This window comes from Corylus avellana, chromosome ca5 (assembly GCF_901000735.1).
Source record: "Corylus avellana chromosome ca5, CavTom2PMs-1.0".
Lineage (NCBI taxonomy): Eukaryota > Viridiplantae > Streptophyta > Magnoliopsida > Fagales > Betulaceae > Corylus > Corylus avellana.
Genome location: NC_081545.1, coordinates 6,394,483 through 6,410,019, shown reverse-complemented (window position 1 = coordinate 6,410,019; position 15,537 = coordinate 6,394,483). Strand labels below are relative to the sequence as shown.

The following is a 15,537-nucleotide window of genomic DNA, read 5'->3' as shown; positions in this document are numbered from 1 at the left end:
CACAACTCTCATACTTGAGCTCTGTAGTTGTTACTGTTATCCTTTCCCATTCTGACTTAGGCATCAGAGTGCCCACGCCGGCTCACCCCCGGTCACTTCGATCCTTCTTTCTTCTTTGTTGTGCAGTCAAATTGTTCGGGTGTTGGTGCAACTCAAGCTCGGCAAGCGTGCCACGTCATCTTTTGGAAAACTGTACATTAACAGTAAATCCATTATCATAGAGAAATATACAAATATTTTCTTCTTCATTCTCTCGCTATTTTTCTTGGGTTTTATCACCTTTCTCCTTAAAAGTTTCATATACCATCTCATTAACAGTGTTGTAGAGAGCTAAGAAGCATAACTTCATATAGTGGGGAATATTTTAAAATATTTCAAGGAGAAGAGAAAAGACAGAAAATTTGCACAAGAAAATTTCTCTTGTATACAAAAAAATTGTTTTCTGAATGATACATCAGATTTTATAATATGTTTACAGTTTAACTAAAAGGAAAATAATAGCTATACAAATCAGAAATCTATTACACACAATCGGCCATGATATTATGGGATTGTGTGTTTACATAATCTTCATCAAATTTTTCCTTGTGAATGTGTCTGTTAGCAAAGGGGGATGATCTTTCCTTTGTTGTATCATTGACTAATGATTCTGCTGTTCCATGATTATTGGGCGCTCCATGATTTTTGCCTTTATGATGCTCTACAGTGCAAGCTGGGGAAGATGAGGTGTCTGCATGCTCAGTGAGACTGATTGGCTGACATGGCAACTTAGGTGGCTGAAGGGAGTCATGTAGTCTAACATCCCCCCGCAAGCTAATGGGTGGGGAGCACACTTTTAGCTTGTCTCGGAGAAGAAGGAATTGAGCAGTAGTGAGACCCTTTGTGAATATATCTGCAATCTGATCAAGGGTAGGCAAGTATCGAGTGGTGACATCCTTGTTGACCACTTTCTCACGAATGAAGTGATAGTCCACTTCAATATGTTTGGTGCGTGCGTGATACACTGGATTAGAGGCAAGTGCCAATGCACCAAGGTTGCCGGTGGGAGAGCAATGGAGAAAAATCTTCAGTTCTTGAAGGAGCATTCTCAGCCAGCAGAGTTCGGCTGTAGCAAATGCTAGGGCCCTGTATTCAGCCTCAGTGCTAGAATTAATGACAACTGGTTGGTCCTTGGCACACCAGCTGATTAAGCAAGGTCCAAGGAAAAGGGCATAACCAGTAGTGGACCTTCTGTCATCAGGATTGCCTACCCAGTCCGAATCACTATAGGCATTCAGTTGAAGGGAGCTTTTGGTAAAGTGTAAGCCATGATTGATGGAGCCCTTAAGTTATCGAAGAACTCTCTTTGCTGCTGTCCAGTGGGTAGTAGTGGGAGAATGCATGAATTGGCAGAGTTGGTTAACAGCAAAAGAGATGTCTGGTCGGGTAAGGGTGTAGTACTGCAGTGCTCCTACTAGGTGCCTGTACTCTGAGGCATTAGGAAGAGGATCACCATCTTGCTGAGAAAGCTGGGAACCTGTTGGGAGTGGTGTCTTGGCAGGCTTGGCTCCTGTCATATGAACACGGTCTAGAAGGTCAGAGACATACTTTATCTGAGATAGGTGAAGTCCTCCTGCCAGTGGCTGTACATGAATGCCCAAGAAGTTATAAGAGAGCCAAGGTCCTTCATGGCAAAAGATTGCTTTAGGCAGGAAACCAAGTGAGTGATAGCAAGCAAAGAATTCCCAGTGACAATGATGTCATCGACATAGATGAGGAGAAAAAGGCGTATTGTGGAGGTATGGAGAGTAAACAGAGAGTAGTCCACCTTGGATTCTGTATAACCAAGAGCAACCAAAGTAGCTGTCAGTTTAGTAAACCAGGCTCTGGGTGCTTGCTTAAGGCCATAGGTGGATTTTTGAAGTTTGAAGACATGATGAGGGAATTTGCTGTCAACAAAGCCTGGCGATTGTTCCACAAAAAAACCTCTTCCTGTAAAATGCCATGGAGAAAGGCATTTGAGACATCTAATTGTTTGGTTGGCCATTGAAAGTGGACTGCCAAAGCAAGGATAGCTCGTATGGTGGTGGATTTAACCACAGGGCTGAAAGTTTCATAGTAGTCGATGCCATCCTGTTGTTGGAAACCCTTAGCTACAAGTCGAGCCTTAAATCTGTCAAGAGTGCCATCAGCCTTCTATATCACTTTAAAAACCCATTTGTTAATGATAACATTATGATGGGATGGTCTAGGGCTAAGGAGCCAAGTTTGGTTGGCTTGAAGGGCTTGGAATTCTTCCTTCATGGCTTGCTGCTAATGAGGAGATTTTACTGCTTGGGAAAATCAAGTAGGGGCAGGAGGTAGGTCTGAAAGATTGACATGGGAGTGAAAGGCCATGAGTGGATGTTTGGTTGAGAAGAAGAATTTGTAGTTGGGAAATGATTTATGCCTACGAGTGCCATCCTGAAGCCTAGTAGTCATGGGGTGAAGAGAGATAGGGCTAGCTACAAAACTAGGAGGGGAAGGAGCAGTATCTGCTGTAGTGTTTGCAATATCTACAGAGATTGGGGATGGTGCAATGTTTGTATCTACTAGAGGGACTGGAGAATCAGCAGGGGTGGGTGAAAGGGGTTCATCAGTGCTGAAACTAATGTCAGAGAGCGAGTCATTAAGCATATCTGCAGTAGCTAAATCAGAGGACATGGGATCGATGGTAGATACTGGGGTGTCAATAGGAGATGATGGAATGGCATGAGTAGCAGAAATAGAATGTATCAACACTGGTGCAGAAGGACATACCTTGGGTGAAGCAGAATCATTTGCAGAGGTCAGTGGAGTGGACATCCAATCCTTTGCTGGGAAGGAATTTTCATAAAAAATAGCATTTCTGGTGATGATGGTCTTTTTGGACAAGGGTTCATAACACCTGTAGCCTCTGTAATTGAAGCAATAACCAAAAAAGATGCATTTTTTAGAGTTTGTGAGAATTGTAAGGTTTGAGAAGAGGATAGCAGTCACAACCAAAGATTCTAAGGAGAGAATAGTTAGGCTGTTTGTGAAGTAATTTGAAATATGGAGAGTGATTTTTCAAGACAGTTGTAGGAAGTCTATTGATTAAAAAGACTGCAGTGTTAAAGGGATCAACCCAATATGTGGGAGGAACATAGGATTGAGCCAAGAGAGCTAAACCAGTATCCACAATGTGCCTATGTTTTCTCTTGGCAAGGCCATTCTGTTGAGTGTGAGGGCTTGAAATTCTCTGGAGGATACCATTAGAAGTCAAAAAGTGTTTAAATTGATTGGAAGTGAATTTCCCTCCTCCATCAGATTGGAAAGCTTTTATTTTCTTAGACAAGAGGTTCTCAACTAGGCTTTTGAATTTGACAAAGCATGCAAATGTGTCTGATTTATTTTGCATTGGATAAATCCAAGAGAACCTTGAGTAATTATCAATGAAAATCACATAATATTGGCATCCAGTGAGAGAAGGAATTGGAGAACTCCACAAATTAGAATGTATTACTTCTAATGGTTTGGCGGTTACATTATTGGACTCAGAAAATGGAAGACACTTGGACTTTGCTACTTGACAAGGTTCACACAAATTTTCATTTGTAATGGAACCAAGTACAGGTAGGTTTACAAGCTACTTGATTTTATTTAAAATGGGAGGTGCAGGGTGCCCTAACCGACTATGCCAGACTTTGGAGGAGGTTGTGACTCCAAGGAAAGCTGCAGGCTGTCTTATTTTACTGGATGCCTTTGACAGGAAGATTGGATAGAGTCCATCTCTACTTGGCCCTTGCAAAAGAGTCTGCCCCGTGATGTTGTCCTTCACAAAAAAGTAAGAATCAGTTAGAATGAACCAGCACTTGTTGTCTACACAGAATTTGTGAATGGACAACAAGTTAGCTGCGGCAGTTGGACAATGTAAAATGTGGTTTAGTTTGAAAGGTTGATAGAAAGGATATTTAGAGTTATACAAGACAGATGCACCTATGTTGGATATGGACAAACCTGTTCCATTACCTACAGCCACCTCATCATCACCTTTGAATGGTTCTTGAAGTGTTAGATTGTCGAGGGCAGCCATGACATGCTTGTTTGCTCCACTATCAGCATACCAAAAGTCCTCAACATTCTATTCCATAGTAGAGGGATGTGCTCGTGCCACCATTGCAGCAAGTTGTGAAGGTGGATTCTTCCCTTGATAAGAATAATCCATCCTATGATAGCAATCTAATGCTAGGTGTCCAAGTTTCGCACATATTTGACATGATGGTCTATGAGGGAATGAGGTGGGAGGTGCACCAAGAACAGATTTTTGTGAAAAGTTATTACGTCCAAGTCGTCTGAGGTTGGACTGAGAGGTGCTCCTTTGATAGCCTCAGTACTGGTTAGGCTAATAGGTATTCCTTGGTTGATAGGAATTTGGCTGATAGGAATTCTTTAAGTAACTCACTGCTTTTCCTTTGTGGTAATTGTCACTAGAGGGCCTTGGTTTTTTAGAATAAAGGGCAAAGTTGCTTGATTCAGTGAGTGGCTGCTGTTGTGGTAGATGATTGTTGAGTAGAATCTCGTGGTTGAGCAATTTTTACATTGGAGTTCTTCAAAAGTCATGGAGGATGTGTGGGTGGTGAAATTGAATAAAGTGATGAAAGTGGTGTAAGAAGAGTTCAAACCTCCAAGGACATAGGATATAAGATCATCATCTTCTATAGGCTGCCCTGTTGCAGCCAGGAGGGATGTACACGATTTGGTTTCATTGAGAAACTCTAAACAGGTTTTGGAACCTTGATTGAAGGTTTGTAGCTGTCTTTTCAAATAAGAGATTCTGGCCTTTGACTGAGATGCATATCGTGTGGCCAGAGTAGTCCAGACTTGTTTGGCTGTCTTTAATCCATAGAGGGAAGAGAGCATACGGTCTGACATGGTTGTGTTGAACCAAATAAGGATGCATTGATCCTTTCTGTGCTAGATTGAGTAATCTGGATTCACCATTGTGGTGAGGTTTCCAGTTTCATCAGTGAGATGTTTGGGAGGACATGGCTCACTGCCATCAACGAACCCCATCAATTCATGGGTGTTCAGAATTGGAGTGAAGTGAGACACCCAATTTAGGTAGTCTGCAGGGCCATCAAGCTTGGTAGAGATCTGTTGAGAGATGTTAGGCAGGGTGAATGTTGTAGTGACAGATGCAGGGGATGAAGATGTGTTGGTGTTAGGTGCAGAAGATGAAGAAGAAGCACAAGATGAGGCCATTGTTGTAGGATCGGAGGAGTTTTCCTTTAAAGGTTCTGATACCATAAAATATTTCAAGGAGAAGAGAAAAGACAAAAAATTTGCACAAGAAAATTTCTCTTGTATACAATAAAATTCTTTCCTGAATGATACATCAGATTTTATAATATGTTTACAGCTTAACTAAAAGGAAAACAATAGTTGTACAAATCAGACATCTATTACACACAATCGGCCATGATATTATGGGATTGTGTGTTTACATAATCTTCATCAAATCTTTCCTTGTGAATGTGTCTGTCAGCAAAGGGAGATGATCTTCTTTCCTTTGTTGTATCAATGACTAATGATTCTGCTGTTCCATGATTATTGGGTGCTCCATGATTCTTGCCTTTGTGATGCTCTACAGTGCAAGCTGGTGAAGATGAGGTGTCTGCATGCTCAGTGAGACTGATTGGCTGACGTGGCAGCTTAGGTGGCTGAAGGGAGTCATTTAGTCTAACAGAATTTTCACAACATTGATATCCCAACTGAAAACACCAAGCATCGAGAAAGGGTAAGGGAAGAGTTATAATTACATTCTAAATTTTTCTATCTTTTTTACTTTTATTTTGGTGGGAGTGGGGTGGGGTTGGGGGAGGGGAAAGGGAAAGGGAAGAGTTATCAAGTATTAACCTTTCAACTGCATCAGTAAATAGCTCTAATTCATCCAAGGTAGCATAAACATCGTAGACATCATCAATGGTGGTAACAAGAGCAGCCACTTTCGTTAACCCTTTACGAAAATTACTTAATTGAGGTTCAAAGGCCATTCCTATTGTCCAAAAATAGCACTCCATCAATCTATCTCTAGTGAACCTCAACTTGTTTGCCAAGCCCATATCGTTCCACCACCTAAAAGTCATAAAGTGAAACCAAATAAGTTTCCACTTAACATTCAAGCTATGGCAAACTCAATTTTCACAAACGCCTTATCTTATAGTGATTTGAATAAATAGTTTGAACATTTCTAACCTTGACACATCTTGAAGTTCTCTTTGAAACACCGACTGTACTACGTTAAAATCCAACTTTGCAAGTTCAAGTAGAAGAGAATTTGCATCTTCCCTCTTATTGTATGCCTCAATATATCATCGAGCTTCTAGCCTTAGCATTCTATGGTGTAATGGAACCTCCAATGCATGACTAACTTGTTCTGCCATGCTTTTGCTCACATCTCCCTTGAGGTCCTTGAGATGTATTCTTGTGAATGACATGGCCTCTTCCAAGAGGTTTTCTCCTTCAAAAGCAAGATAAGAAGCTTCATATAGACTCAACATTCCTTTGACATCCTTTGTAAGGCATTCCTTGAAATTTCCACTATGGTCCATGAAACTGTTAAATACATCTATGTTTCATACAAAATATGATATTAGAAGATCGATCGTGAGATCAACATGCGAAATGAAATCAAGAATTAATTGGGATGATACCTTGAGAGACCCGATAGCCTTGTTGTCTTAAGAGCCTAAAGTTTAGAGCAGTAGCGTGCAGGCTCTCCTCTATTCTTTCATTACAGCCTTTTGAAGATGCATAGTTGTCAAGGATTCTTGTTATGTCCCTCTGAAAACGGTATCCCAAACCTAATCGTTGAACATCATCAATCAATTCAAGAGTTGCCAATAAGTCGGCATTTTCATTATGAATCATACTCCTCACATCCTCTTCCAGCTTCTTTGCCCTATCTTTGTATCGTTCATCCTGCATGATAACAATTTGAGAAATATATTATGTATAGTACGTTAGTAATCATGTTGATTGAAATAGGGTAAACTTTGACTCTAACATCACGATAAATCATCACCTATCCCAACTATTTAAGCTTACTGAAAAAATGATTGATTTTATCATTTTAAATACAGAGAAATATTTCTTAATTTTCATTTTGGCATCTACCTCGAGTACTCTTCTGCTAAGTTGGCATCTGCTATCCACCTTTAATTATTAAAAAAAAAAAAATCTAATGGTGTTAAAGAAATCAGAATTAATTGTTACCGCATATTGATTGTTTAAGGACTGCAAAAAAATGGCTACTCCAGAAGCTTGGCTGGTAATTGGGGGATTGTCTATCAACTTCTGAAGGGGATGTTGGTATACTGGAAAAGCATTGGAACTGCCCACATTTTTGGTCTAGAAGAAGAGGTCCCTTTGTCATGGGAGTCATGAGATCTCAGAGAAATTCTGGTATGTTTAATTTTGCTTGTGATTTCCATCGGAAGACGTGAAGCTATATATTTATAGGACTTCAAGCCATCGAGGAAATGGATATTTGTGGAAAAAGTGAAACACATGGCGACAGAGATAATCTCTCTGAGATCTCCTCAGTCCTCATCATTCAAATCTCTCTGAAATTTATTTCAGATAACATATGAGTGGTCCCAAACACGCCGGGAGCTAGGGAACAACATATAGAGACAAGGGGAGCTGTGGCTTCTCTTGATTTTCAAATTTAAAAATAAATAAATAAATAAATAAAAAATAAAATAAAATTAATCCCTTATTCATATAAATTTTGAGCCCTTTAATTAATGAGAAATCCTAATTCCATCTATGTCTCAAAGACGATTTATTGACATGTCAAGAGAAGTATAGGACTTGGACCTTGGTGAAGCTCGATCTGCGTTGCTAGTATCTCAATGTTAGAGTATATTATGGAGTTCAAAAATAATAATCACAGTATAAGACTATTACTGACTTACAGTTGAAGAATATCACTGAGTCACACTTGAAAACTGTCACTAAGCTACAGGTAAATAGTTAAAGATTATCACCTAACTAACCTAGCTAGAGTAGAAGTCTATTTATATTCAACATGATTCTCCTATAAATAGGAGCATGTTATATTGTAAATATTACTCATAGAAATAAGAGTTTAATGCAGCCTTAAGGCTTGATCTTATGGATGTAGGTCTGAACCACGTAAATTTCTATGTCACTATCTTATTATTTCTACATTGTTATTTATTATTATTTCCGCATTATGAATTCTTTCGTGGTATCAGAGCAAATAGGCTAACGCCAATTGTTAGATATGGATTGCAATTTTCTTTTATGTTTTTTATTCTTTATTTCGATTGATTTCCTAATCATGAAATCTATATTGTTTTATTTTTTGTTAAAAAAAAAATAGATATCATCTGGCCATTCAAATCCACGGCAAAGCACAACTTCCTCCAACAACACTCAGGCATGGACCTCCGCGCCACCAGCTCCTCTCTCCAAGACCCCCGTGGTCTCTCTCATGCCCAAGCCGCCAGATCTGTCGGCGCCTTCACCAACTCCGTTCATCTTCTTCTTTGTCAATCCACACCAAATCTCTAGTCCTCCGCCTATTAAGAATATTATGTTAGAGTTATTTACTTGTTATTTACTTCCTTAGGTATTATTAGTCTATTAGGTTTACCTTTCCTTAGTCTATTAGGTTTACATTTCCTTAATCTATTAGGTTACTTGCCTCTCTATAAATAGAGATATCTATATTCATTATCATTATTTTAGACTCAATACAATGTAGTCCTTAGTGTGTTTCCACTTTCCCTTATGCTTCCGCTCTCTATCTCTCTCCATTATTCTAACATGTTATCAAAGCATTTTAACATGGTATCAGAACCACTTTTCTATGACGTTCAATAAAGGTCTTTTCTAGTGTTTTCCTTTTGTCGAATTTCAGTTTTATCGCCCTACATCAAGCGCCGCCAAAATTTCTGCTGCCCATAGTCTCAAAATCGTGCCAACCTATAGATCCGAAACGGCCACGTCAGCTTCACTACCATGTCAGCACATCGGCCACATCAGCGCCTCTGCCACGTCAGCATCTTGCCATAGTTGACTTTCCTATGTTGACTTTGACTTTCTACATTGTCGACCGTTGACTTTGACCATTCGAAAAGTTGACTAGGTATTTCCCACTCAATTTTTCGTCCTGATTTCAAATTTGTGGTCTATTTTTGCTTTTGGCATCTCTATATGGCAGAAAACAAGATTCTTCTCCAAATTTAGGCGTTTGTTTTATGCGGTTCAAGTCGGTTTATGCATTGTTCAAATCGGTTCCATAGCCTTTTTCTTTGGGGTAGTTCAATCCGGTTCATTTTTCTTACGGTAGGCACTTTCAGGTCAGATCAATCTTTCCTCAGGTCCATGGGTTTTTGGGCCAAAGAAGCCCCTTTCAACCAGCCCACTTATGCCTTGTCAAATGCCGCGATCACCGGTCATTGCAGCCTCTCCTAGGCCATTGATCCATTACTAGTAAGAATTTTTTGGGTCAGACCTTTCAACGGTCCAAGGGTTTCAGACATGATTAGCCTCTTCAACCGACCCTTTTTTTCTTCCTACTTAGCTCAGCCGACCAGGCGAGATGATCTACTAGTTAAAATTTTTGGGTCAGACGTTAGCTTAGTTGACCAAGCAAGACGGTCCAAGGGTTTCAAGCATGATTAGCCTCTTCAATCGACCTTACTTATCTCAACTAACCAAGCGAGACGGTCTACTAGTTAGAATTTTTGGGTCAGACTTTAGCTCAGCCGACCAGGTGAGATGGTCCAAGGGTTACAAGACAAACATGCCTCTTTTAACCGGCCCTGCTTTCTCTCCGCTCGACCAGACGAGGCCAGCTATTTCATTACTAGTATATGGTTTTCAAGTCAAATTTACCACCAAGTGAACCAAGCTCCAGCTTAAATGCATTCAATTCAGGCAGAATCCACTGGTCTCTACAACTTTTATGGCGTTACTCCGACAACTGTTTCGGCACAAGCAGCTTTTTCAGCAAATTCATTTTTCTTTCCTTTTTCTTTTACCCAAACTCAAGTTTACACATTGAGTTTGAGGGGGGATGTTAAGAATATTATGTTAAAGTTATTTACTTATTATTTACTTCCTTATGTATAATTAGTTTACTAAGTTTATCTTTTCTTAATCTACTAGGTTTACTTTTCCTTAATCTATTAGGTTATTTGTCTTTCTATAAATAGAGACATCTGTATTTATTATCATTATTTTAGACTTAATACAATGTAGTCCTTAGTGTGTTTCCACTTTCCCTTATGCTTCTACTCTCTCTCTCCATTATTCTAACATGCTATCAAAGCATTTTAACATCCCAACCACAGATCCGCGATGTGTAGCAGCGCGATTACCTTAGCCATCCTCTCCGGCGTCAACTTCTCCACCGACTTCGTCTCCCTTAGGTTTCATCTCCGAACCGGCACCTTTCTCCACGGTTTTCCAAGCCCATTGCCAACGCTACTAGCATCTCCCTCCACCTCCAGCTTCAAACGGTGTGTTTCTTGCATCCTCCAAGGGTTTGAGCATGAGGTGTGCTGTACTTGGTAGGAGGCTAGGAGTTATGTGTAAGTAAATTGGGAGAAGAAATTGAAGAAGAAGAAGAAGAAGAAGAAGGGCGTTTGGTAATAGATTTATCTCTTAACCCTGCATATATTCTAATTCTAGTTTAGGAATATGTTATTCTGGTTTAAGTTTCATTTTTTTTTTTTTTTTTTTTTTAGGCTGGTAGACTTGTAGTAGGTTGCCTTTATTAGGGTTGAAAGTTTAAAACCACTAACCGCTTTTAAAAGAGGTTAGCGGTTATTGGATTTTTGAAAACCGCTAACCACTAACTGCATTTTTAAAATATAATATATATTTATATTATATATAAATATTATAAAAAAAGGAATTCACTTACAACGCTTGAAGTAATTATATAAGTAGTTTAAAAATATTGGTTCCCATATTTTAATCCTTTTAATTTAACATTTTTTTATTAAAAAGCCCAAAATGAGCCCTCTTTTTTTAAAAAATAAAATAAAATAAAATAAAAATAAAAATAAAAATTGAAATTTCAAAAACAAAACTAAAAATTTTGATGAGAGAAAAATGAGTAATGTTATGGACCATCTTTTTATCCTATTTTTATCCTCCTAAAATTGATGTGGCTTTTAAAATCATAATTCAATTTTAAATGAATCATACTTAAATTTTGATCGAATGGTGATTTTGAAAGCCACACCATCTTTAGGGGGATAAAAAGATGATCCCTAGTATTACTCGAGAAAAAATGGGCTGAAATTGGGACATTTAAAAAAGAAAAGAAAATTGTGAAATTAAAAGGAGCTAAAATATGGTAACCATAAGGCAAATTTTTAAACTTCGAGGTTATGATTCCAAATCAGCTTATATTTATAAGAATATAAGTGAAATTGCCCCCTAAAACAAAACAGGATAGAAGGAAAAATATCTTATTTAGGATATTGCTTATGATACTATAGTTTTTACTATAATTTATTACAAATTAATGTAGCAAACAGTAATCAAATTTAATTGTTTAGTAACTAATATAATAAATGTCAAGTACACTTACAAATTGATGCGTACTTATGTGATGCGATAATATTGCATGGAGGATAACTTCTATAAGCAGCTTCTTTGTGCTCACCAATAAGAAGCTGCTACCTAGGATTATTGTACAAAACCAAATCAAAACAATAACACTAGATTATATAACTTTATGCCCTTCATTCAATATTGTTTTTTTTTTTTTTTTAAAGAATATGGGGAAAGGCTAAGGGTGGCTCGCCACCACCCCCAGCCCATCTAAGGTGGCCGGCGAGCCACCCCATGGTCAGAGGTGGCCCACCCTGTTTAAGACTGCCATTTATGGCATCTTTGATTTTATGGTTTTCAGATATTTCTCATGGTCTAACTGAACTTCGTTGCCTTTTTTGTTCATCAATCGGTCAGCAATCCACAAGAGTCCAAATTTTGAATTGTGGAGCAAATCACTATTTAAATCTTCACATACTTCACTAAGTTTAGTGATTTTTATTGGAGGCGATCCCTGCTGGTTTCATTGGTTTTTTCTGGGTCCATTTGTTTCTCTCTGCATCCCTATGTAGTCTGACATCTCTGCTTCTCATAATTTAGCCCACCATCAAACTAGCTTGTTATTGGAATCCCACTATAAGACTAATTCAGATCCATTTTGAAGAGCAAGTCCAGAAAGTTCAAAGCTTTGGTGCTGGGTTTAGCCTAGCCCATAGAGCAGTTTATTAGATTTCTGTGGTTAATATTCTGGATAGTGGATTCAGAATAAGCTAGCTAGATGACTGTGGATGAAGCGGGTAGTGACTCCATATGGAGTAGAGAGCAAAATAAGGCTTTTGAGAATGCCCTGGCAACTCATCCTAAAGATGCTTCAGATCGATGGGAGAAAATTGCAGCTGATGTACCAGGGAAAACCCTAGAAGAGATTAAACATCACTACGGGCTCTTGGTTGATGCGAACCACTCTTAGCCCTTTCTCATATTCTTTAAAAAAAAAAAAAAAAAAAATCAATATTAAATGAAGGGCATAAAGCTATATAATCTAGTGTTATTGGTCTTATTTGGATTTGTACAATAATTTTAAGTGGCAACTTTTTATTGGTGGACACAAGAAAACTCATTTTTACTAGCTTCCTTATAGAAGTTATCCCCTCTCGCATAATATAAAAGAAAAATGTTAAAGGCACAACACAAACCCAATTCAAAACCAACTTATCTCCTACGTGGCATTTTTAAAAAAAAATAAATAAAAATTTGAATTTTAAACCATTCAGATCGTCTTTTCCCCTTTCAGATCCAAAAATCCTCTCTCAGTCTCTCGCTCCCCCTCCCGCGCTCATCCTCTTTCTCCTCCAGCGAGTTGTTCAGCCACCGACGAATTTGTCCGTACGTCGCTCCTGTCTTTCTCCTCCAGCAAGAAGCACGTCGAGGCCCCCAAAGCAGCCGCCGCGTCCGAAGAACGCTCCACCTCCGACGACGACGACCTCAAGGCTTGGGACGCCGAGTTCGTCAAGGTCGACCAGGCCACCCTCTTCGATCTCATCCTGGTGTGTCTTCTTCCTTATAAACTTAAATCCCCCTGTTAGATCTTTTTATTGTTGATTTTTTTTCTTCTGATTAGGGTTTTGGTTTTGTTTTCTCGACTTCCGTGTCTTTGATGTGTTTTTGTTTGGTTGGTGAGAAATATTCAAGGGGAATAGTAAATAGATTTGAGTGCTTCCGTGTTTATTGACCAAACAACCTTTAAATATGTTATGGCGTTGAAGTGGCATGAGAAGAAGTAATTAATCAAATAAGAACAAAGAGAAAGCATGAGAAGAAGTAATCAAATAAGAACAAAGATTGCTGAAGATGTCAAATGAGACGGTTTTGTTTATGATCGAAATCTTATTTCTCTTTGATTTATTCATCATACTATTATAATATATGATGACCCAAAAAGGCACACATGTATGTATCGGTTGTCCAAGTTTGTTCTTTTTTAATAATTTTTTTTTTCTTTCAATTTTCTCGTTTATTTGGTCTCTAACAAAGTGAGATTTTCCCGAAAGTACTTATATTTGCAAAGACTATGTATAGAACTTGGTTTGAATTGGTGAGCGGAGAAAATGATAATGAAATATTCCAGATAATGACCTCTTCATATCTCAATCTTTTAGCATTGTTGGGTTAATAGTTATATATATATATATATATATATATATGTTAGATTGGTGGCTGAAGCAAGGCATGAAGGAATTGCCAATGGCTTCATAAAAGTGTTTGAATTGTATGGTATAAGTGTGCTTGCAAAAGTGAAGCATCCAGTATCAAGGAATTGTCTCGGAATAGTTGCTAGTGTTTAAAGTGTTTGGAAATGGCTGCAATGCGCTGGCAAGTGGCAAGTGCTATTATTAAGTAATGGATCGGAACATGGACTTATGGGTCTTTGAAGTTTTAGGGTCATCATCTAGGTGAATTTTTGGCTAAGTGAATATTGCTTTTATCAGGCTTGTTACTTTTTTCCAGTCTTTTATTTAAGGAATTCGTTTGGTAGCTCTATCTGTTTTTTGTTGTGAAGTATTGCTTCTGTAAGTGTAGGCTCTCGTTTGTTTTTTTCTTTTTTTTTCAATTTTGAATGTTCTTTCCTTCTTCTCCATACGTGGGTGTTTATCTCATTTACTCTATTTCTATTTAGGTTGTGCCCCTCTACGCCTTACCTTCTATGTCTTAATAAGATTGAACTAATTTTCCAAATACAATCTGTTTATCCTTATGAATCAGTTGATGACTAAATTTATCAGATTATGGGATTTCTCTCCTTGTTGAAGGTCCAATTAGTAGCACAAGTTTTTTGGACCTGCAATTTGTAGATCATCATGGCGGTAGATTTTTTTTTTGAGTGTTCATTGAAGGGTGTTTGTTCTTGCATTTAACATGCACTAAACTACTATTGCATTATATGAGTAACTTCAACCATGTTCACACACCTTAAATTTCAATCTCACTTTGGAGTATGTCTGATTGGCAGGCTGCAAATTATCTGAACATCAAGAGCTTGCTGGTTTTGACTTGCCAGACAGTGGCTGACATGATCAAGGGCAAAACTCCTGAGGAAATCCGCAAGACATTCAACATTAAGAATGACTTCACACCAGAGGAAGAGGAGGAGGTTCGCAAGGAGAATCAATGGGCCTTTGAGTGAAGATCCAAAATGAAGCACATCTGTTTTTTTGTGGCTTATGTTTCTCTTTTGTGCTGGCGAAAGGGGATGTTGTTTCTACCTATCTAAGGTTTCTACCTACGCAGCAGACTTGTTATTACACGAATCTTGCTGGAATGCATTGTACCTAATGGTTCGATTTATTAAATTTATAAGAGAATATAAGAAAAATATGGATAAATTATTGATGAGCAGTTCAAAAGTTATTAAGTTGTGCAACATTAAGAAAGAGTTGTGTCATATATAATTTGATGTAACCCCCCATATGTATTTTAAAATTATTAAAATACATTATTTTTTTAACCTTTTGTTAATAAAAGTTCAATCCACTCCCCATCTTTCATCTATTTGTGCTCAGTGATTTTGGGAGATTCGTTGATGGGATGCAATGAATAATTTGGAACTCATCTTATGGTCTTCATGGCAGGTAAATGAATCAAATTTACTTTACACAACATAATAAGTCACATAAATAGGGATGAGATCCAGAATTCTTCTTACTCCTATCCCTCCTATTTGGTCAGATGCTCTATGAGAGGGCTCTCATGTTCGGGTAGGGGACCTCTCTCACATGCCCCTGTTATTACCCTTGCCGTCTTCTCTTTGGGCGTTGAAGATTATGATAAAAAGATCAAATATTTAAACAGATGCTCGGCGAATAAAAAAAAAAAAAGAAAAGAAAAGACTAAATGCTAAACCAAGCATGTCCATGACCAAGCATGCTAAACGAGCATTTTATATGAAATCCATGACCA

The 15,537-nt window shown here is 38.2% G+C and overlaps 1 pseudogene; it reads right to left on the bottom strand.

Annotated features, from left to right (window-relative positions):
• LOC132181655 (probable terpene synthase 12) overlaps positions 1-15,537 on the bottom strand; it is a 56,109-nt pseudogene that overhangs the window by 31,754 nt on the left and 8,818 nt on the right.